This window comes from Geospiza fortis, unplaced genomic scaffold (genome assembly GCF_000277835.1).
Source record: "Geospiza fortis unplaced genomic scaffold, GeoFor_1.0 scaffold84, whole genome shotgun sequence".
In the NCBI taxonomy this organism is placed as follows: Eukaryota; Metazoa; Chordata; class Aves; order Passeriformes; family Thraupidae; genus Geospiza; species Geospiza fortis.
The window spans coordinates 180,452-203,681 of record NW_005054363.1 but is presented as its reverse complement, the minus strand read 5'-3'; the positions used below and the strand labels follow the sequence as shown (position 1 = coordinate 203,681).

The following is a 23,230-nucleotide window of genomic DNA, read 5'->3' as shown; positions in this document are numbered from 1 at the left end:
TACATATGAGTGTTAAACACCAGGGAGAAAATAGAGGTATTTAAGATAATGGATAAAACAGGCATAATAACAAAAGGCCATCAATTCAACGTTTCTATGAGTTTAGGTTATTTCTAATAAACAGAAGAGAGAGTTTCTGCACAAAATAGCCAATAAAAGCAACTGGACAATAAAGCTGAGCAAGAAGGGGAGTTTGTCCTGTAGATATGGAAGACTTATGGTATTTAAGATTTACACTGAAAACTGATGAGTATTATCTATACAAAATATTCCATTACAAATGGCTAAAAAAAATTATCTTTACCCACTAATATTGTGACAATTGGAAAACACTAGCAACACCATATTACACACATGAAAGAAAGACTATTTTCTGTCTAGTTTCCTTTCCTTGAGTTAGGAGAAGACAGTTATCCCTTAGTAGACAAAATCAGATTTTTTTACACATTGAACTGTAACAGATGAAATATTTTGTCTATTATTGTAAATATTTTTACCTATTTTCAAGATAAATTATTTGCCTATGACAACCAGAAATATGCATAGAAAAAAATTAAGCCAGTTTCCTAACTAAAATGGAGACAGTTTTATGACCTATTACTTATGATGTTAACACAGACTTTGTTTATGGTGATAATTGTCCTTATTTTACATAACACATTTCACATATTTAGTTCACATACAAAAAAAAATACAAGAAAAAGCTCCACATTTTTGTAGGCGTAAGTGAGGCAAAGTATATTTTAGAAAATTTACCATTGCATAAAATATTCTGTCCAAGTACTGACTAGTTTTTCAGTCTGGTTGCACTGAGCACTGACATCTTTTTGTAATCTCTTTTGCATATGAGATTCAAGCTTTCCTGCCCTACAGTATTTACTTCAGACATTTTCTGACAAACCTCAGCATATCGATAGCATGCTCAAGAGGTCTCTTCTATATCTCACAGGTGAGGTCGGGATCTCACTTTCCCATCCATCCCAAAACACCACTACTTTTAGGAGTTAATACTTGTGATAAGCCAGTAGATTCCAGAAGAAGGAAGCTTGTGTCTGTCTGGGGACATTATTATCTACATTTTGGGGCAGGGGTGGGGGGATCTACCTTAGATGTTTTATTTTGGATCAGGCTTACTCTTTCAATACACATACCCACACCTTCTTTCACATGGCAGGACGGTCTTGTCTGACTGTGCAATGAGAATCTTTTGAAATAAGACCAAGCCAGAAGATGTTCTCTGTGAGCATAACTAACCTGCTCCAGCTGGTAACTGGATCTCAGCCAAGAAAACAGCCTTTTACTTTTTTTCAGCTATGTGACTGAATTTGTGTATTTCAAGTACATTTTTGCTGGAAAATGTGAAGTTCCCACAGTATGCAAGAAAGAAAGAAACAAAGAAGTCGCAGTAGCGAAAATCATCATTTAGCTTCAGGAACTGTGAAAAACGTGTAATTAGGATTTTACAACAGTGTGATACCCTATGAGAAATCAACAGCAATTGTGATGCAACATCTGGTCCTTCCAAAGACATACACCCCAAAACAAAAGTTACTAAGAACTAAAATGTAGACAGAATAGCAATGCACAAGAAGGAAAAGAGATATGTATTAGCTCCTGAATTCTACATTTATTTGTTTGTTTGTTTGTTTTGGTTTTTTTCTATAGCACAAAGTAAAACCTTAGCATAAGAAATGTTTTATCCTTTGCAAATGTTCTCTTTTAAAACTTTTTTTCAGCTTGTTGATGCCTGGTACAGATACCTATTTATCATTACTAAGTGTCTCTGATGTACTGTAATGAGAAAACAAAGATCTCTGACTGGGTGGTTAAAACCAGAAGCACTAAGGCAGCTCATGTAAGCAATGGTGGCTTAAAATTTAAGGAAATGGTGATGAGCAGTGATTTTGTCTCAGAAATAAGCTGTAACTATGGAAAGGCCTTTTATGATGAGATTGTATATGTTATTTCAATTACCATCGGGTCACTATCCTTGGAGAAGGTAGTGGCTTGCTACCATATATAATAAAATGTGAGTGAAATCACAGTAACCAGAGAGGAAAAGGATGTTTCTATACACTTCCAGAGCATATATTGACCATAAAAGGTGACAACTCATCCCTTTAATGCATGTAGGTATGGAAATCCCATTATATGCAGCACTTCATATTGCTGCCCTTGAGTACTGTATGGCTATTTTTATTGCTGCCTGTGGCAAGCAAGTACCCCTGTCTCATTTTACACAACACCAGAGAAAAAGATTATCAGGCACTCATGTAGCCTTAGATGTAGGTGTCCAGTGCTGAAATTCTAGCTCTTACTTTGATTTTCTCTGCAGCTTAGCACACAACATCCCACAAGCAGAGGCAAGTAGTGTCTGTCTGCATTCTGCTTCAGCAGCTGCCAAGGTGCTGCAGTACATTGACTTTTCCTAAAGATCCAGCTGAGGAGGCTGTTTGTTGGCCCAGCAGAGTGAGATGTCTGCTTGCAAAAGATCTATACATGACTTTATGCTTATTTCCTCATCAGTGTAATGGGGCTAACCAGACTGTGCATGCCTCAGAGAGGATTTGAGAGCTTTAACAATGTAGCCAACCAGTCTATGAAGTACTTATGTATTACAGAGACAGAAATCATAAAGCATACTTCAGGAAGTTAAAAGTTAAGCACTATACAAACATTTACTGCAGCCAAGCTTTAATACTTTTAATATAGCTCAAGGAAGGAACAGCAAACAAATTTGGGCCGCGGAGTAAAATGTAGCACCATTGCTTATGTGCTTCTTCTGTTGTAAAATCTAACAGAATTGGATTAAACCTTATCACTTGCTCTTTAATCTTGGTTTTACAAGGTGTTGGTTCCTTGACCTGATTTTAAAGGATTTAAAACTCAAACCTGTTATCCTTAATAGTAATTCTAAACTTCAAAGCTTTGAAGGAGGAAGAGAAAATAAGATCTGCTGCATAGTGGTTTGAGATTAGAATTCTCAGTGAGTATTTATTCCTGTCATGTTCAGAAAGACCTATATGGCTACATGCTGGGAAACATGACATGCTGTTTGCATAATTGAAAACTGAGAATTGAACAAGTAGCTAGGAACTTTGGCTGTCCTGCCTGAAATTAGATGTGTACAACAATAATAACACACAGATCTCAGGTTCAGATTAGAAAACAGAAAGAATGACATAGAATACTTAGCCCAGTATTTTTCTGAAATGCTGCTTAAAATTACTGTGGGGAAATAACAACCCTGCCCTGATAGTAATATTCTTTTCCATTTTTCTCCTATTCAGTAACTGGAAGCTAAAAGTGGTTATTTAGGACTTTTGTTCTTATTAAAAGGGGTAAACTGTATTCCAAGGCGGGGGGAATTGTTAGCATTAGCAACAAAAAACTACACTGACATAGGTTTCTTTCAAGAGCCCTTTTATTTATCAAAAAGCAGGAGCTTTTGCAAGAACCACAGGGCTCAGACAGCACCAAAAATCACTTTGCTTACAAGCTAGTTGCCTTTAGCTAGCCACCATCTGCACCAGAAAACTTCTTTTTCAGTTTTTAATTGGACTGTGTTAGAGATGCTTCTCTGCAACTTCTAGTGCCATGTTTCCTGAGTGAATTTCTTTTAAAATAGGTAATTTTCCCCAAGTTAGCAGCACTGTTCTGTAAGGATTTCCCAAACCCTCTGAAAAGCATCATATTGCAAGAGCTCTGGTAGTCATGAGATTTCCTATTTCCACTACAAAGTTTGAGTTGGTAGCTAATCCCAGGCACATTCCCTGTTATGTACTACTCCAACACTAACTCTTGGCATAATATCAATCCCCCCTTATGACTTAGGAGTATACATACTGGATAAGGACCTACCCCAGGTTTTCAGTAAAATATTCTTAAAAGAACTTGTGAAGTTTTAAGGGGTGAACTAGGGAGTGCAGCTCCAGAGCTATCACCAAAAAACCTGAAGGGGGTTGTTGTTTTTAACAATCCTCAGCAACACTTGCATGGCTTTCAGTGAGGTATCAGGTTTGTCATAGAAAAGAGAAGTGCTTCTCTGGGACCTGCCGGCCAGCAATTGATGTGAAAAACTGAAAACCAGGCTGGCAGCAGCAAAGAGCAGTGAGCTCCCTCTCTGGACATGGTGGTGGGTGGCAGAAGGCAGCAAGAGCTGGCTTTTCACATGGATATTGCCTAGAGAAATGTGCCTAGTCACTCTCCCATTTCAGTATCTGACTTTGGCTGCTTGATCAAGTTCTCCAGTTACAACGCAGAGACATCAACCTTACCCTGAAGGCTTTGTGTGAAGGATAAAAAAAGAAAGGAGGGAGAGAGGCAGACTGTGGGAGAGAAGACTGGAGAGAACTGGAAGTGCAGTGTGGCATGTAAGAACAAACCAACAAAAGAAACAAGAGTTACAGGAAATGTAAAACCTAAAAACCAAGACCCGCAAAATACTAAAATGTCTTTCAAAATATGCACTAAACCTCTGACTAGCTGTATTGCTTTAGTAACATAAAATTTCTTAGCTCTTTTAATCATGGTAAATCTACAGTGTGGTACAGGAAAAGATAACGTGATTTGGCAGATTCCTAAAGTAAGACTAGGAAAAGATTGTGTCCTTCAGTAAGCGAAATAAAGGGGTTGCTATTCTGTTGGATATTACTTTATTTTATTTCTCAAAGAACACAGGTCTGCTGCTGAGATATCACTTTTTCTATATTATACCCTCTGAACAATCTTATATACTCTGCAAGATGTTATTTTACAGAAACATAATCAACATCCCTAAATAAAGATATGTCATGGAAAACACCAACAAAAAACTCCCAAACCATAATAACACAACAACAACACCAAAAAGCCCCAACCAACCAAACAAAAAACCAAAACCATCCAAAAAGAACCCACACCAAACCAAAACAAAATTTAAAAACCAAACCAAACTCAAAACCAAAAAAAGCCCCAAATCCCCATAATTAGTCTGAAAGCTTTGTGTTAGAGCTGGCTCCATATCCAGAACACTTGTATTAAACATTTTCATATATTATTAGAAAGAAAACTAGCACTTCACAGAAAATAAAATGCTATCCACTGCACATCTCACCACAGTATTAGACTATTTTCCTTGCAGTTTCTGAAACCTTACAGGCATGAAAGACTCTGAACTTCTACTTTTGTCAAAGCTCTGAAACTTAAGGCCTATTGTTTTAACAACTAATTTCTGCATATTTTGTGTAAACACGTTTTCCCAAGTGTCTTCAGTTTTTTAAAATTTCATCATTTATAATTTAATTTTTGAGCTTTTTCAGCAGTCAACAAAATATGATTTGCATTATGACTCTTCCTTCAAATTCCTGAAAGCTAACCTTTTCCTTTAAAAAAATCAATTTATATGTAAATTATCATACATTTTTCTATAGCCCTAAAAACTTCTCCATGCAAACCTTTTCAGCACAGATGCTCAGTATACCTAAACGCACTGAGAGTGCATTGGTTTTGATAATTCCAGTTTTCTTCCTTTCACCAAGACTTCCTGAGTGAGGGAAACCAGAAAAATTACCAAGGCAAAAAGAAAATCCCTCAACAAAACACTCAACTTTTTTCATTAATCTAAATACTGCTGAAATATATGTACAGAAAGAAGTGAAATGGTACTAAACCCCCAAAGTAGCTATTGATACTAGAATCCTATGAAATCGGATGCACAAAAGGATTCCCAGTTGCACATCATATCCCACAGCAAACACTGGGTGACAATCAAACTTGACAGCAAACCATCTAACAAAGTAACCCTGAAATGAGCTCCCACAGCAGTGCATTCAGAGGTGCTCTCTTCCTTATTGTGAAGAAAAGTGCTGATTTCTTTGATTGCAACTGTTCAGACTCTACTTTCTAAGGATTTGAGAACTTACAGGGATAGAATTTTGGGTTGTGGTAGATCACTGAGTCCACTTCAAGACAAGATATAAGGTTAGAATTAGATGTTTTCTTAAAAATATTATCTTCAATAAGAGTACAACATGTACAAAAGTACAAAATAATGAAGTACATTACATGAAATGTAATAGAATCACAGAATAATTAAATCATAGATTCACAGAATGGCCTGGATTGGAAGGAACCTTAAAAATCATATAGTTCCAACCCCTCCCCTGTGCTCAGGGACACCTTCCACTGGGCCAGGTTGCTCAGACCCCCATCCAGCCTTGATGATTGATATAGACAAGAACTGATATGAGCTGCGAGAGTAACAACCATTTCTATTACGTTACTGTTATGTGATATAGCATTTTAAGTACATTAATCTAATGGGTTCAGTCTTGGATGTCAATATGTTTGTCTGCCCTAGAGTATTCAATATTCAAATAACTTAAATATTCCTTCTTGATATGTGGTTGGCAATATTAAAAAACGTCTATAGCATCAAAAGTTAAAGGCATAGAGCAGTATTTCTTCTCTTCAAGGTTCAAACCAACTCTTCTAAAAGAACATGATAACAGAAAGTGCTTGGCAGTGACCTTTTTCAGTCTGCCTCTTCATTTCATATTCATTTCCTTAAAATACATTTAAGAGGGTAAGAAGAGCAATGAAATGAACTTTGAAGAGGTAACCTACTTAAAAACAAAAGGAATTTGTTTTACCTGGAAGCATTTCTTTGTACTGTCTTCCTTACAAGTGGTTCTTCACTGTCAATGTGCAAAAAAGTTTTAGCATCAAAGCCAGTTTGATCTACCTTCAAAAGTAACATTGAATGACCTCTACATTGCAATACATAAGCAATCAGCAGAATGGCTCCAAGTTAGCAGAGATTTTCATATTCTCATCAGTAAAGTGGGCAAGAGAGGAAAAAATTAATTTTAGTAATGTTTCCATGTCTTAATAAATATACGCTATAAAGTCACAACTGACTGATTCACTCAGGAAGAAGATCCACATTAAAGAATACCTGTTGAATGCATATCATGGCAAAGCATTTTTGAAAGGTAAGAAAGGGTGCTAAGTACTAATTTTTGGTTACAGTGTGGTCAGGTCCCTCTCAACACAAATTAAGTTTATTTCTAGCATTTTATTTCAAAATAATGTCAGCTATTCAGGCTAAAATGTAATTACCTTTAAAATGCACCTATCAAGTATGAGCAGCTACTCTTTCTCATAAACAACCCAAAAAATCTGAACCCTTAAACAAAATTCAAAATGCAAGCAAATTGCCATAATAGTGGGCCCTTCTGTTCTTCAGCCCTATGAAATAGAGACTGCACTGAATATAAGCTTTTTAAGGCCTGGGTTTGTGAAGGCTTGTGGAGAGATTCAAAATCCAGCTACTCACAGTGGGACAAGTGACACCTCTGGTAAATTATATGCAAAACACATATCCTAATTACCTTACTCAGCAGCAGGTTAATCAATGGCAAGCCCAATGGGCAGCATTCATCTGTCTTTTGAGACATCTGAGCCAAGGCCAGAAGATTGAGTACAAGAAATTTGGAGTTGAAGTGGGATTTCTGACACCATTAAAGATTACATGAGAACCCCATAGTTAGGAAGATGTTTTCCACAGTAATGATGTTGAAGAATGAAAGGAAGCTGAAATGTCAGCCCTCTCTTATACCTCAGCCTTCCTATATATAGGTTCCCTCTCTGATTTCTCTGTAGAACCAGAGAAGAAACACCAGTCCGCTGGTATTGAAGCACCAATATCCTCAGGACCTGAGCAACACAGAGCTGTACCTATGCATGCCAAAGTAGGTGCAGAAGGTAGGTTTTTCTAGGAAAGTGCTGCAGCTGTCAACAGTTACAGCAGAAGCACTGTGATGTGAAGCAGAAATCACCATGGCCTTTTTAGGGGAACCACATCCTATAGGCTGCATTTGGGATGCTCTACAATTAACCATTATCTGCAACTTTTGGTGATTTGGAGGAGTACCTATGTTTTGTGATTCTGACTTGGTCTGTGCCGTTTTCAGGGGTATGGAGTGCGAAAGTTGAAGGTCAGAAAGTAAGGTGTACATGATAGAAGCTCTATTTCTCCAAGAACAGGGCAGCAAAATCATGTAAAACCTCAGAATCACAATTTCAAATGCACATGCTTAAATGCTCTCAACTCCTTTTATTGGATCTTGCTTTAAAAAAACCCAAATCACCTTGCAAGATGCTGCATCTGGGGACTGTGACTATTCATATCTTTTATAAGTGAGTATAGGATGCCATAATGCACTTCCACCAATGGATTGGTATCTTCAAGGGAAAATAACTTTGTTTTGCTCATCTTATTTTACATGACACCAACAATTTAAAAAAGAACTCATGTAAATAGGACTAGTTTAAAAGAGTACTGTGAAAACTCAAAAGACATAAGCTGTTCCTCATAAGTATAAAGATTTTGATCAAAATTTTGGAGCTTCGGCCTCTGAGACCATCTTGACCTTCAGTACAGTCACTGGAAAGGTCAGCAGAAGACTACAGTTTTGTATTTCAAAAGACTACAGTTTTGTATTTGTCTGCTGCCAAACTCCAGCATCTTTTCCTGGTTGTCTTTTGGAATGGCTCTAGACATATTTTGCCTACTTCTCTGCATTCCTGAAATATCACTTTCATCATGGAAGTTCAGACAATTTTTTAGTATAAAATTAAGACCTAGTGACTTTTACATTTAAAGATACAATCCATAGAATTTAATACGTCTATTACGTCTATTTAGATCTGTCTAAATGCTGGAATTCTCACCATGTGTATGCAAAGATTGAAATGAATACTTTGGTTTACGTGAAATCTTTTATTATAGATTAGTCATTTTCATATGGTCTGTGGTTATTTACTTGTATGAGAGCACCTTTCAGTACTTCCTAGCAGCGTACAAGAGCGGGAAGCTGATTTTTTGAATTGAAAATATTTTACCTGGACTTAGTCCAAATGGCTCAGAGGCATATCAGAGCCAGAGAAGACACACATTTCAGAAGTTAACCAGGATGAAAGTGACACTATGTTTCTGCACAATAAGTAGTTTTGAAGTGCCATTCATGAACAATAAGCACATGTAAGATTCCCTGCTGCATAAACTCTCACCAGCTAACAGTTGATTGGTAGGTGCAAACTAATTCCTAGCTATGATTCAGAGTAGAAAAAATGCAAATACTATACAAGTTTTAAACCCCCTATCAAGAAATAGTTCTGTACTTTTGTTCTTTATGCTACACATAAATATTATATATGCAGAAAGTAGTATATTTACAGTATATGGCTCTATACTTTTAGAGAGAGATGGAAAAGAATTATTTAAACTTAAATTCCATGGTGGTGCAATATGGAAGAGTGGCAACTGGACATAAATAGATCTGGAAATGAAAAAGCAATTAACAGTAAATGCAGCCAAGGAGCAAGGCTCTGTAAGGGATCATCCTGCTAGCAGCTGATTCCTGGGGGATGGACACTGTATTTCAGGTCACAGGTTTCAAGCATCTTGGAATGTGGCCATGAGAAAAAAATATTAATTCTCTAGTAAATAGAATAGATTAGACTATTTCAACTGGAAGAGACCTACAATGATCATCTAGTCAAAATGCAACATTTGCATAGACACGAGAAGCCTCTTCCCTTTAATTCAGTGGAAAATTTCCCTCACAGAATGGAAAGCATTTTGAGGAACTAACCAAAACTTGAACTTTGCTAAGAACGTTAGTACAGGTGCAGCATGATTTAAGAAAAAAAACCTAACACTAAAATAAATTTTAATGTCCTGTCTTCTAGATAAAATAATGATTTTGCTTTTCCCTACCTTGGGACTGCTCACATACTACTCCTCACTAGCTGACTTTAACTTCCTCATAGAATTAATTTCCTGTTCTTTTCAATTATTAGTCATTTAGAGCACTCAATTTAGTTCTGAACTAAATGACACTGGCTTGTTTTCACCTTAATACTATACTTTGCATCTGATATGTGATAGTTACCCCATGACAACAACCCAACTTTTGAGAGTGAAGCCCTAAATTTTATTATACAATCTCTTCTAAAGAGAAACTAACTAATACACTGGCCCTACAATTGTCCTCTTCCACCAAAACAGAGTATACATGTATGAAAATGTGCTGTCTCAATAGTCACCTGTTTTTACAGAACAGGAAAGTTTTCTCACAAAGGTAATGCACTCAATATTCAGTTTTAGTCCTATTTTTCCTTTCCTCTAGTTTTGCAGAAATTCTTGAAGTTTAGTTTCCTGTGATGAAAAGTGAAGACTGAAAAATATTGAAAACATGTAATTTTGTCAAAACTCTCATCTTAAGCCAGCCGTGAAAATGACAGGCTGTTTTCCCAAAACTTAAACAGCAAAAGAGCTGTAGCTGAACAGTTGCATTAAAATTGGTTATTTGCAATATGTAGACCAAAAAGCTTCCTGCCTTCCTATAAGCTTTCATGGTATGGAATTCCTTGAAGAGGATACTACTCACAAAGCACAAAACTAAAAGACTTATATTTTGGATGGAATGTAGCTGCCTCTTTTGAAAAATTAAGTATTTACAGAAAATTTTGCTTTCTGCCTTGACATCTATTTTTGTTTCATTCTTCTCCATATCCTGATCAAAACCTTTACTTTATGTACAGGACCCTTGTGTCAATGACACACAGACTATGAAAGCAAAATAACTGGAAGGTTCCTGACTTTTCAGTGAGAAGGTTGAATTTTTAATTTCTTCCTCAATCATTGTCCAAGAAATCTTAAAACCAAGTAATTACTGATTTTCCAAGCAATTTTCATTTTCATACTATATTTTCACCATCTCAGCTACTAGGCCGAACAGTAAAAGATCCCTGAAAATGATGTAATTTTCTGATATTTGAAGTCCTGTTTTAACCACCCCTTTCAAGTCAAAGGTCACCTCCAAAAGATGACTCTGAAAGGAGATTCTGAAAGCTTTCTCTCAGTTATTTCAAACCGAAATCTGAGATGTGGAAAACAAAAGACTTTGCGGGTAGCCTCAATGTGAAAAATTTACTGTGTATGCAGGTCAGAAAATCAATGTAGGCCACAATTTACTGCTGTTAACTTTCACTCATTTAACTGTTGTGTGTTCAGATTGAACAATCATTGGGGATGGGTCAGTGAATATAAAGATTCCTGTACACCAATGGAAAAAAAATCTATTCTTTCAGCAATTTATATTCTTACCAGTTGTCTATGTAGGAGCCTATTCATTTACAGGTCAGATATTAACAATGTTGTAATAATACATTTAATTTCTCCTTAAAGTTTCACCTTAGCCTCATCCTGAAGGGCAGATAAATACTTACTGCTTTTTCAAGTCTATGCTTCAGCTTTGTTCTTTATCCTGTGAACCATAATGATGTCATCACCAACAATTCACAAAAACTTATTTATCATCTGAACATACAAAGCCTCTATCTTTTACCAGCATATACTGTCTTAAAAAAAGGAGTAATTCAGACACTAAGATAATCAGATTTTCAGTGAGGGTCTCTACTCACCTCAGCATTTCTGTATTCCTAGGGTGAGCACAACTGAAATGCTTCCACTCACCTGCCACACTAAGCCACGTGCTTTTGTAAATATCGGCAGCTGCTCCCCTTTCACTCCTTTCTCCCACTCTCCTTTAAAGAGAAGCTTTTAACACCACAAATTGCCCAGGGAGAAAGCACTGTGGTTTTGGCTCATTCAGTGTTCTTACACGATCCTCTGCAGATACCCACTGCACGTCCTCTCTCTGTTAGCTCTACTCCTGCACATAACCTCACATCAACTAGTGTGCCAGCCTGGCTCTCTCCTAAGCCCAGTGCTTTTGTTTATTAAGTCAAGTCAGGAAAAAAACACTTAGACCCATGATTTCTAGTGCAGAAAAACAATTTACTGTGTTGGGAATATTCAGCCACAGGCATACAAAATCTAAGGATATAGGTTCTTTCTGTTTATTTTTTTACTTTTCTGGGTCAGTGTTCCTGTTAAAAATGCCTCATATCAGTAAAACTTTTAGTGTGAAGCTGGTCAGTGCAGCTCCTGCAGATTTCACAACTCATTAAAACAAGTTACAGTCTCAGACATATGTTGTCTCCAAGTAGCTTAATAATATAGATAGAAAACAAGGGGAGACAAGAAAACCCCCACGCACAGCTACTGAGCTTGTCTTCTTCCACAGCTATACCCTGTTTCTGTGAAGGCTGCAGTTTAGGTTGGAAACTTCAATTTGTAATGTGTGAAAGAGAAGGATTTTAATCCTCCTTTCTGTGAAAATAGGACCTCAGCTCCAGAGTTGTGGCCTGACTTCTATAATCCTTTGGGTTTATATACTTCTACTTTTCTGAAAAGAAAATAATATTTCCCTTAAGTGGAAAAAAAATCCTGAAAAAATTCCTTAACTTGAAATGTAAGAAAGTGTGGTGATAGAATTTGAAGAAAATACAGAGGTTTTAGAAAAAAGAAAAAATCCAAACTTTTATGGTATCTTTCACTCATATTAATCTAAAAAATACTAAAGAAGAGACAAAATGCAGTATATACATAAAATGAAGGGAGCCTTCAGTGAGGGAGTCTTCATTGCAAATGGTGTCTGATTCTGTTTTTGTGTTGCTGAAGCACCTTTGTTGTGACCATTTATTTAGAAAGTAATTAAAAATACACTTACAGGATTAGGTGAGTTGGCTGTCTGTCCCGAACTCATTCACTCATTTTGGGTTCATATGCCAAATTGACATGGGTGCCCATCCAGTCTGTTACAGTAAATCACATCTTTCATGATGGGAGATGCAGCTGGTGTGTGACAGATCTCATTCCCCTTCAGCGCAAAGGCAAACAGCGTATTTTAAATTCTTTTCAGCAGAAATTTTCTAACTGTTAGAAATGGCTAGGATCAGCCTCCTAAACCTCCAGTTATGACTCAAAATACCTAGTTTGACTTTGCACCAAATGGGATCGAAGCACTCTTAAGTCATGGAGATGGGATTTATCTCATCTATCTATAGATCACTGTAGACATCTACAACAAATTTGGTTTTCCAGGCCTCCTTTTTTTTGTGTTAGTGACAAGTAGGAACTTTTATAGAGCTATTAAAGTACTTTGTGCTGGATGTCTACCTAAGAAAGGAGGACAATGGCACTCTAGAAGTGTCTATTCTTTTTCTATAAAGGAACCTTGAATGACTACTTCTGATACTGCCAACACATTAGAAGTGTCTACATGGATGAGAGATCTCTTTCCATGGATTTTTGTGAAAGAGAAAAGAGAGCTTTTGAAATTTCCTCCTACGCTTTCCTGAGTGAATGAGTATTTACAGTACCTTTCACAGTAAAGTCAAGCAGGTTAATTTAAACAACTGATTTCAGAAGCTGTTATCACTGCACCAACAGTTCACTACTAGCACTCTTCAGCTGACACTGGGGACTGGAAATTTCTGTTACTGACTCTCTGGAACTGATTTCTCATCTTCTACCTTTCCCCTTTGTGCTCTTGTCTTCAGTCTTAGCATGCACCTCACTGTTTTACCAGAGAACACAAAAAAATTCTTTGTGTAACTCAGAAACATCTACAATTGTGTGGATACACATGTCCTAAGACTTTTTTATTTGGAAGAAAATGTCTAGAACCAAATAAAGAGGCTAGTGTCCATTCTTCTGTATCATTACATTCTCTTTTATTACTACAGCATCACTTCTACCTGTTAAATTAGACCTGAATAAAGAGTAAAACTAATTATAAAATAAATATAAAATAGACAAATGTTATTCTCATAGTTTTTTTTTGAGTAATTTCTCTTTAAATTTCTGGTTCTGGCTCTGCATTTATGACTAGACTTTTACTAAATAGGTAGAGACAGAATATAGTTTAAAATCACATGCAAGCAGACAGTTCCTTCCACCAATATAATATTATATTGGCAACTTGGGAATCAAAGGGAATCTTGGGTAATGATCATTTAGCGTTGCTTTTCATTTAGAAATTCATCTCTTGATTCAATGAGGGAAAACAGACAAAACGTGATAAATCTCTATGTTGGTTTTATTTGGCTTATTTATTTTTTTATGCAGCCTTCAAGTTGATTTATAGCATTACATTCAAATAACTTGGTTGTGGCAGTCTTTGTTGCAAAACAAATGGATCAAATTAACTATCATGTGTACTACAGCTCTGGACAGCAAAGTGCCAAACAGTACATGGGTGGGTTCAGCACTTTTAAAATGTTTTGTATATACCTTAATGCTTACTTCAGCCACAGATTGATTAGACTACAGTTATCATGTAAGAGGATTGACTCCATTACAAGGAAAAAGAAGAAAAAAACCCACAGCTATCAAGTACTTGGACCTCTATTAAAACCATCTGAGAAACACTCACTATAAATGAGAGCCTGAAATGAGGGACAAAGGTGAATTTTTTCAATGCTAGTAATTAATTCTTGCTTTGCATAGGGTAATTGAGGGCAATCACAGAATATTGCATGTCATTTCATTATTGGGCCATCAGATGGACTTCTACTTGCATACCCTGGTAGATGTGTTAAATACTTCGGCTGCTGTACCCATGTTGAAGATAAAAGCCTCCTTAACCTTCCTGTCAGTCCCATCTTCCATTTAAGTGTTGTCATTTCCATTTCACCTTTTTTTTTGTTAGACTTAGATAAAAATAAAGAAACAAAATGCAAAACCACATGCTTTCCTTTGCTTTAATATTTAAAAAGTGTCAGGATAACTAAAATAAAAGCATTCTGGAACATCACTAAATATGAACTTGCATTGTAATGAAATTCCCTGCTTGGGTTGTTCATGCCGTTGTGGTCACTGCTGTCATAACCCTTAGGTTCCTTTTCCTATGTCTGTGCAAATCCCTTACCCAGCCACCCAGCACTCAGAAGTAAGCTGTGACAAAAAAGAAAGGCAGCTGCTGGATAGAACTAGAAAAATATAAGCTCTGTCTTGAAAATCAGCAACCAGGTTGCTCATTTCTTCATTAATTCTATGAACCCTCCTACAGCACAAAGTAGGAGGGTTCATCAATTCCATTGATAGCTTAAGTCACTTGTTCAGAAAAATTTGACATACACATTTTTAAACAGACCTTTCTGTTAGTGATCCACTCAGTTGTGATACTTTCAAGGCTACCATACATTAGTTGACTGGATATACATATACATTTCTCCAGTGCAATTTGTGAGGCATAAAGATATTCCTGCTTCAGAATTTTGAAACAAATCATATGTTCAGTATGACTGAGAGTACCTTCAGTTAAATGCAACAAATTATTTCAGTTACCATAATTATACAAGTATGAGTGTTCAAAATACATCATTATACAATGGCATCAGATTCACCAGTGGCATCCGCCTTTCAGGAGTTTAAATGAAGTACATAACTTCTGTAGAGCTCTTGTACAATATGGAGTTTCTACAATCTGCTGAAATATAAGATCTGAATCTCTAGAAGTGCATCTCCTTCTCCTCATTGACTTTGTGGAGTTTTAGGGAAAAGGTTTTCTGGCTTCCATGTTCTGGAAAGATGCCCAGATTACTTAGAATTATCCTTGGCTCCAGTGCATCAATGAAGATAATAAGGATTCCTATGAGTCAAGTCCTTCTAAATATAACATAAATCTAGTGCTTTGAAAAGTTTCCATAGTGTTTACAATATTGTAAAGGGGATGTTCTCTTTGTGATCATGCCAGACAACAAATGGTGGTGTGATCAGAGGATACTCTGAGTTGATATTATAGATAATGAACAACAAAATGTGGATAAAGTAGGACTTTCTTTACCACTATAACACAAGAATTTTTGTTATAATATTTTCAAATAAAGTGAGCAATATTTGACTCCATGCTCCCTTAGTGCCTCACAGACAAAATACGCAGTCTTGGTCACTTGAGATCATAGAGTCACAAAATATCCTGAATTGGAAAAAAAACACTAGGATCATCAAAGGCCATCTCCTGGCCCTGCACAAGACAACCCCAAGAGTCATACCATGGGAGTTGTACAATTCTCAGACTTTGTCAGGCTTGATGCCAGGACTGCTTCCTGCTGTTCCAGTACACAAATATTTCTTAATATCTAACCTAAATCTTCCTTGACACATCTTAATGACATTCCCTTGGGTCCTCTACCACTGGTCACCAGAAGGAAGAGATCCGTTCCTGTCCCTCTGCTTCCCCTTGTGAGGATACTGAAGATCACAATTTCCCTCAGTCTGTACTTTCTCCAGGCTGAACAAGCCAAGTGACCTCAGACATTCCTCATAAGGCTTCCTTTGGACTGTTCACCATCTTCATAGATTCTCCTTTGGATTCTCTCTAATAAATTTATATATATTTTTTATATTGATGTGTCCAAAATTGCACAGAGGACTCGAGGTGAACATGCATGACCATGGAATAGAGCAGGACATGCACAGATCTGCATGTTTGTGAAATCAGCAGAGAAATTCACACTTAGGAAAGAAGTTAAGAAACTGTTGTACCAGTGAAAGCCATGATCACAATCCTCTGTTACCACCTGAGCCACGAGCTCCTGATCTGGGACCTTCCCTTACCCCCAGCAACGTATTTTGAACTTAGCTTTTGTGGTAGGCAGCAGTCCTTCCCACTGAGGACAGTCCTCATCAGCCAACTGGCTGATGCTTTCAGTTTGGTCAAGAATTGGTAAAAAAATTTTCACCACAACCAGTCACAAGGAAAGCCCACCATGAGATAGTTATTTTTGAATATATTACACCTTTGCTGAAAATGTATCATTTTTCTTGCTGAAAATGCCAGCTTTAGAGATCATAATAAATATATCCCTATTCCCAATGGGTTTGGGTGGCTTGATTGCAGATCAAGCCGTCCAAAATTGCAGAATGCATTCTAATTTCATTTTGCATATTCAGCTGCATATTTACCTGCTGTTCATGTGACACTGTGTATTTTACTACATGGAATACTGTTTGATGCACACTAGCAAAACAGCAGGATATAAATACTAATATATTTGGCTTAATATCTGATGACAAAAAAGATTAAAAATCAAAGAAACAAACAATCAGTCAGAGAACTCCAAACTAGCTTATTCTTGTATTCTTTTCATGTCCCACAGGACAGTTTCAGAATCCAAAAAATGCGCAAATCAGAACAGAAAATGAGCTGATTGTTTTTAATATTAGCAACAGCACATTTATTTCATTTTCAGTTAAAACAACATCCATTTTTTCATATAATGTTACAGGTGTTTTTGTTTTTAGTATTATCTAGATTAATGTAAATAATTTTATTATTCAAATTAAAAGAAACTAATAAATAAAAACATTTTAGAAAATTTCCCAAAAGGGAATTATTTTGCAAAATGATTAACATATCTTACATATCATACATTACACATCCTGACGATTTCAGTAATAAGAAAGAGAAATGAATTAGTTTCATTTTCAGCACTAATCTCTTCTATTTGCTTAAAAAAATTCACAGTTTTGAAAATGTCAGGGAAGATTAACCCATCCCATTTATCACAATTACCAGAGAGGAATATTTCGTTGCTATAACTGACTATTTTTTTTCGTCTACTGAAAGCTGTTCTCCTCAGGCTTCACTAAACCTTTCACACTGTTTTTCTGGTACTTTCAAATAGAAGGTGTTATCTAAAATGATATCCTGTGTTCTCTACTACAATTTTTAAAATCCTTCATTCCCATCAGATGAATTTTCACGTGCTCCAACAATACACTCATATAATACTAATTTATCTTTTTCCCATATAGTAATGCCATGGATTTCAAAAGAAACTGCACTGTTTAAAGCAGAAAACCGAATTAAACACTACATTTTTTCTAGGAAAGAAAAGATTGCTAAAATTGCTACTTCTAAAACACGACCATAATATGTGTTTATTTGTTAGATGGCATTATGTTCTTCCATAGTTATGCTGAGCAAAAAAGGTCTTTTGTTTGAATTGAGACTGTGAGGTCTTATAAAACCATAATAGCTCTAGTATACTAGCTTCCTGGGATAGACTCTCGTTAATACACTGCTGAAAGATTGTTTTAATTTATTTTTAAACTTAAATCTGTCATCAGTGAAAGGCAGGGGAGCAGGGGTAAGACTATTTGATTCAAATGTGTTTTATATCACTGGGATTTTTCTGATGTGGTGGGGAGGTATGTGTCTACAAGAAGAATGCAAACAACTTTCAAAGCATCATCGTCCCTGGTATGCCTCTCTTTTGTAAATTATACACAAAATCGATACTGAAAGTAAGGCTGTCAAAATTGCCTAGTACTAGCACACAAGTGACTCTAAATTAATCACAGATTTTCGATCATCCCATCACTGGAGCAGCATCAGTAGGGAATAACCAAATAGTTCAGCTTGTCATCAGTTCTGAGAAATGAAAAACTGGAAAACACACCTATCACACGGACCTTGAATATAAATCCTTTCTGAGGACCTGCACATTATTCTCAGCCTGACAAGCCCACCTTGGCTGAAGGATTTATAGAGTGTCTGCTTGCAGCACAGGCAACGGAGCGTAATTACCTGGATTGAGTATTGCTCTAAAATAGCACAATGGAGGATAACATTTATGAATCACAATTAGTATGAACCCTTCCACACAGGTGGATCATGGAGCTGCTGTTCATCAGTGCCAAAAAATAAAGGAACAAAACGATCCACAGAGTATCACAGGCCCTCTCCCCAGTCTGAGAGAAACAAGAATAAATTAGCAGAATTTTAGCTGAAACCTAGACTCTAAACTACATCATTAATGGAATATCAGCATTAGCCACATGTTACTGTCAATTTTTAAAAAATTGTTTAGGAGGAAAGGGACAGTGTCTATTATAAAAAAATTATTTCCCTGATTTCAATGTAACTTCTCAGAGAAACACATGCATATTGATATGTATATGCATCTATATCTGCACACAAATATGTATATATGTCCTAAATGAACATATGTACATATTTGTGTGCAGATATAGATGCATACACATTGCATACAAACTGCAATTTCTTAATTACTAAATGGTCATTTAGTAATTAACCATTTAGTAATTAAAAAATTGCAATTCAGTCATTATAAATGGAATTAATCTCCTTGTAGTGTTCTTTGAGATCACATGGGAAAGACTTATCAGATATCTTTTTCTACTTTCCTTGCATAGGAAGCAGTGACAAAAATAGCCTGGGAGGAAATAAATATGTGCCCTTCAGCAATGGCCAGAGGAAAGACGGTACTGGCAGCTACTCAATCTGTCATTTGCCAGAGGCGTGGGGCCTCTCTCACATAATAAATAATAAGTAATGATATTACTGCAAAGATTGAATATACTTCTTCATTTGTGAGAGTCAAAAGAGATATCATCTGTCCCTGGCTCCACACAAATGATCTAAGGAAGAGCTTCACCTCAACCTTCTTGTTCTCTATACGTAATAATTTCATACATAGAGAGGCAATGGATGTCACAAGAAAGAGATGATTTTCAGGAAACCAATAAAAAAGATGAGTAGACACTGTATGACAGGGCATAGCTGAACCTGAATAAACAGATGCACAAGTAGTCTAATAAACTGATTGCATAGCTTCTGTTAGTTACCTATACTAAAATATCAGCATTTGATGAGGGAAGAAAAAGAAAACAGTTGCTGTTCTTAAGTTTTGTGGTCACAACACCTAAGATTACCAGAGAGAGCAAGTTAAAAAGGTCCTAAAGAGATCAGAAGACTACCCTAAAAAATAAATGGTAGGGATCAACAGCAGTTGAATACTCAAGCTGATTTCCTGGGTCTCTTTTATTTAGCAATGTAGCAGAATGCAGTACTGTGAAAAAGAATATTTATTTTTCCTTTTATGTAAAGTCGGATATTCCCAAACAAAAAATTAACTATACTTCAGTCCACATTTGATCAGAAAATTAGCATTAGCCACAGATTGTTTTTATTTTTAATTGTTTTTAAGGAAAGGGGTTCAATTTATTCTTTTTGTTAAACAGCATTAATTTTCATTTACATGGAGAGAAATACTTATAAAACCAAAGTAATAACAATTAAGAAATTTTAATTTTACTTAAAAATATTTTCTCTTTCAATTCATTTTTTTGAAGTTGAGAGAGAGGGTCCACTCTTTTAACGAAAAGAAAAGCATTATGCTATATGACTCACTATGACATCTAACACTATTAACTACATAGAAGTCTTAATTTTCCTGTTTATAGGGCCAAAGCTCTTAAGAATAAGAATCACATCTCCAAGTACAACCTAGGATGTTCAAGGACTTCTTCCAGCCATTACTTTTTGGTAGCAGGGTCACTTCCAGAGCCATCAATGCTCTCTTTGAAGCCAGCAGTAGGAGCTTTAGCTCTCAGGACTATCAGTTGCTCCTCATTATCCCCATACTGAGCTGCATTAATGAGTCACCATTTGGGCTAGCCTGAGCCATCTTCCACAGTGACTTAAGTTAATACAGCTGGTTTGCCCTGAAATAGAGTGGCAGGACTCCCACAAGCTGTTATTGGGCCTCAGCTGCAGGGGCTGTAATGACTGCCTAGAGAAGCAGCAATAAACAGCTGTGAAAAGTAAATTCAAACTGTTCTAGATAGATCTTGTTTGTTTACGCACTAACTTAATCAGCATCATCCTAAGCACAGATGAGTTCTTAGGATTTCATTCATCCAAAGACTGGGGAGGCTGGCCTGACCTTTCTTAGTTTATAGAACACAATGAGATCACAGTCTATTGCTTCAGGGGAAAAATAGCAAAAGATTACTTTTATGATGGAGACTTAATAGATTTGACATGGCCAGAGGGCATACCAGGTTTCTTACTTTCATCTTCTAGCATGCTTTTTTTTCTTTACCTTAATAGTGGGCAACTATAAAAGTAAATTTCTTGTTTTTTAAAGTAATGGCAGATGTGAAGCTGCAATAGGAACAAGTTGCTAGAAGTCCATGCAGAAGATTTTGGAAAGAAGCATGAATTCCTTAATTCATACCCTAGAGAAATCCCAAACCTCAAAGTTTGAAGACCTTATTTGTTAAAAGCACAGAGAAACAACAAACCTCAGCAGGGAGGAAGGAACGAGTTGTGAAACTTTAACAAGATCTCCAAGGAAGCTTAGACAAAAAGGTAAGAATCAATGTTGCTAAGACTTAAAAAAAAAAAATCAGAGGTAAAGTTTCATTTTTATGAGCTACATCTGAACCCTGGATAACCTGGCCAGATTCTTGAGTTCTCAACAAAATACCTTTCTTTAATTGGACAGGTTTAAAAGACTAACAGGGTTTTTTTAAACATTCTATTAATCAGGACTTAGAAAATCAGAAGTAGAACAGAACATGATATAAATTGAAATAACTGAATTCTGTATAGCTCTGTATGTTCTTTTATTGTTATTGCAGTAGTTGATTTTTTTAGTTATCTGTTGTTCCTACTATGATTATCTATTACTTTATGAAGACTGTAAGGCTTTCACATACCTGATACACAAATCCACCATGCAACTACCCCTATATATTATGCGTACTTGCCAAGTTGAAAGAGTTAATGTAGAAGAAGGTTTAACCATTTCATCATTTCACTGAAAGGAATCTTTTAATTGTTTAAAATAACTTGAAAAAAATAAAATGTCTGTGTAAGTTCAGAGAATAAAACCTTTCCTCCTTCCCATAACCCTCCCCAAAGCAAACCTCTCAGTGTCTGTTAATTTGTTAGCATTAGTACAGCTAGAAGGACCATAATGTTTAAATGAGGGAAACCAAAGACAAAAAAAATCTATTTCTTGTAAAAGTATTTACATGCATTTAAGCTCTTGGAGTTTGCCTGGAAATATAAAGATTAATGCACTCAGAACCAAACTTAAAAAAAGTAAAAAAATCTTGCTGTACTATTACTGTAGGATGCACTAAATATTTTGAGATTGGAACTTGGCAAAAAATACCTTTGTGCTTAGCTGGCAAAGCACATAAAAAAATGAAAAACCTACTTGTACTGAGTATTTAATAAATTTTTGATCAAGGAATAATATACTTTATGTTGAAAGTAAGATCTAATTAAAAAAAAAAACTCTAAATTTCAGTTAATAAAAATGAAATGAATTTAAATGAAAAATGGTCTTGGAACAAAGATTGAAAATAATTCAAAACAAAAATGTTCAGTTCAGGACCAGCCTGCAATTCTAAGTCCATTTAATGGTGTATTATCTATAAAGAAGAGAACTAAGTCAAATCTATTCTGTCATGCACGCTTAGGATGAATGATAATTAATTTTAAAAAATTCGTTTTATTTAGTTTTATTCTGTTTGTTAAGATGCTTTTCCTGAAACTGTGTATAGAAAATCCTATTTACTCAAACAGGAAGGTTGGTTTAGAAAACTTTTGACTACATTTCCATCCAAATTCCCATAGGTAGAAGGAGGACTTATGGATGCATTCAAATTTTAGATGAGTAGAAGGTATTTAGCATCTTTCTTTACTCAACCTCTCCCATTTTTCTTCTTGTTTTTAGATCTGTGAGGAAGTTCCACTACTTTATGAAGAGTTAAAAAGAATTTTAACATAAGGCAATCAATACAGTGTGTCCTGGTCTGCCCAGGCTGAAGGACAGTGGCTCTGATTTCCACAGCCTCGCTAGGATTTTCAGACAGAAGAAAGGATTTGCCACTCCCTGTGGTGGTGGGTAGCCTCATCCTTGGGATTCAGCAATAACGAAATGTTAAAAACACATCTTTTCTATTCTTAGTCACCTCTGGCTGCTTACAGCACCTGAGGAGATGCAACAGGAGCCCAAACAGTAATGCCCACACCTGCAAATGGATTTCCTTGTGGAAGACTGGAACATGGGGAGCACAAGAAACAACACTTGCGAGATTTTCCTCTTGCATTTGCTTCTTCAGAATTGGCTGAATCAATATTGCTTACTGCACTGTCAAAATGTGTATCCTCATGCACATTAGACATTCTCAGAAAACTAGATTTTTTGATTTATATGTCATTTAAGAAACTTGAAGTGATGGTATTTAAATGCAGAGAGACTCAACAGCAAGAAAATACATTACTGGAGCTGTAACAAGTTTTGTATATTTTTCTTTAAAAATCTTCTTCCAGGCAATCTATTTTTAGGCAACTCTCTTAGCATTTTTTAAGCCAGGAAAATCATGTTTCTCTTTTCAGTATTAGACATCTACATTCTAAACAGAGCAAATAAATTTTTTTTCTCCATATATTAGATCTTAATCAACCCAATATTTTAGACTGTTATTTAGAAAACATTTTTCAGC

The 23,230-nt window shown here is 36.0% G+C and overlaps 1 protein-coding gene and 1 long non-coding RNA gene across 2 annotated transcripts in view; one reads left to right on the top strand and one right to left on the bottom strand.

Moving 5' to 3' along the window:
• Window positions 1-23,230, bottom strand: part of GPC6 (glypican 6) — a 503,396-nt gene that overhangs the window by 352,259 nt on the left and 127,907 nt on the right. The gene's annotated exons all lie outside the window — the stretch shown is intronic.
• Window positions 20,553-22,683, top strand: LOC102032067. Its single transcript, XR_265392.1, has 3 exons — window positions 20,553-20,770; window positions 20,857-21,080; window positions 22,459-22,683. It is a non-coding gene; the product is annotated as an uncharacterized LOC102032067 (long non-coding RNA).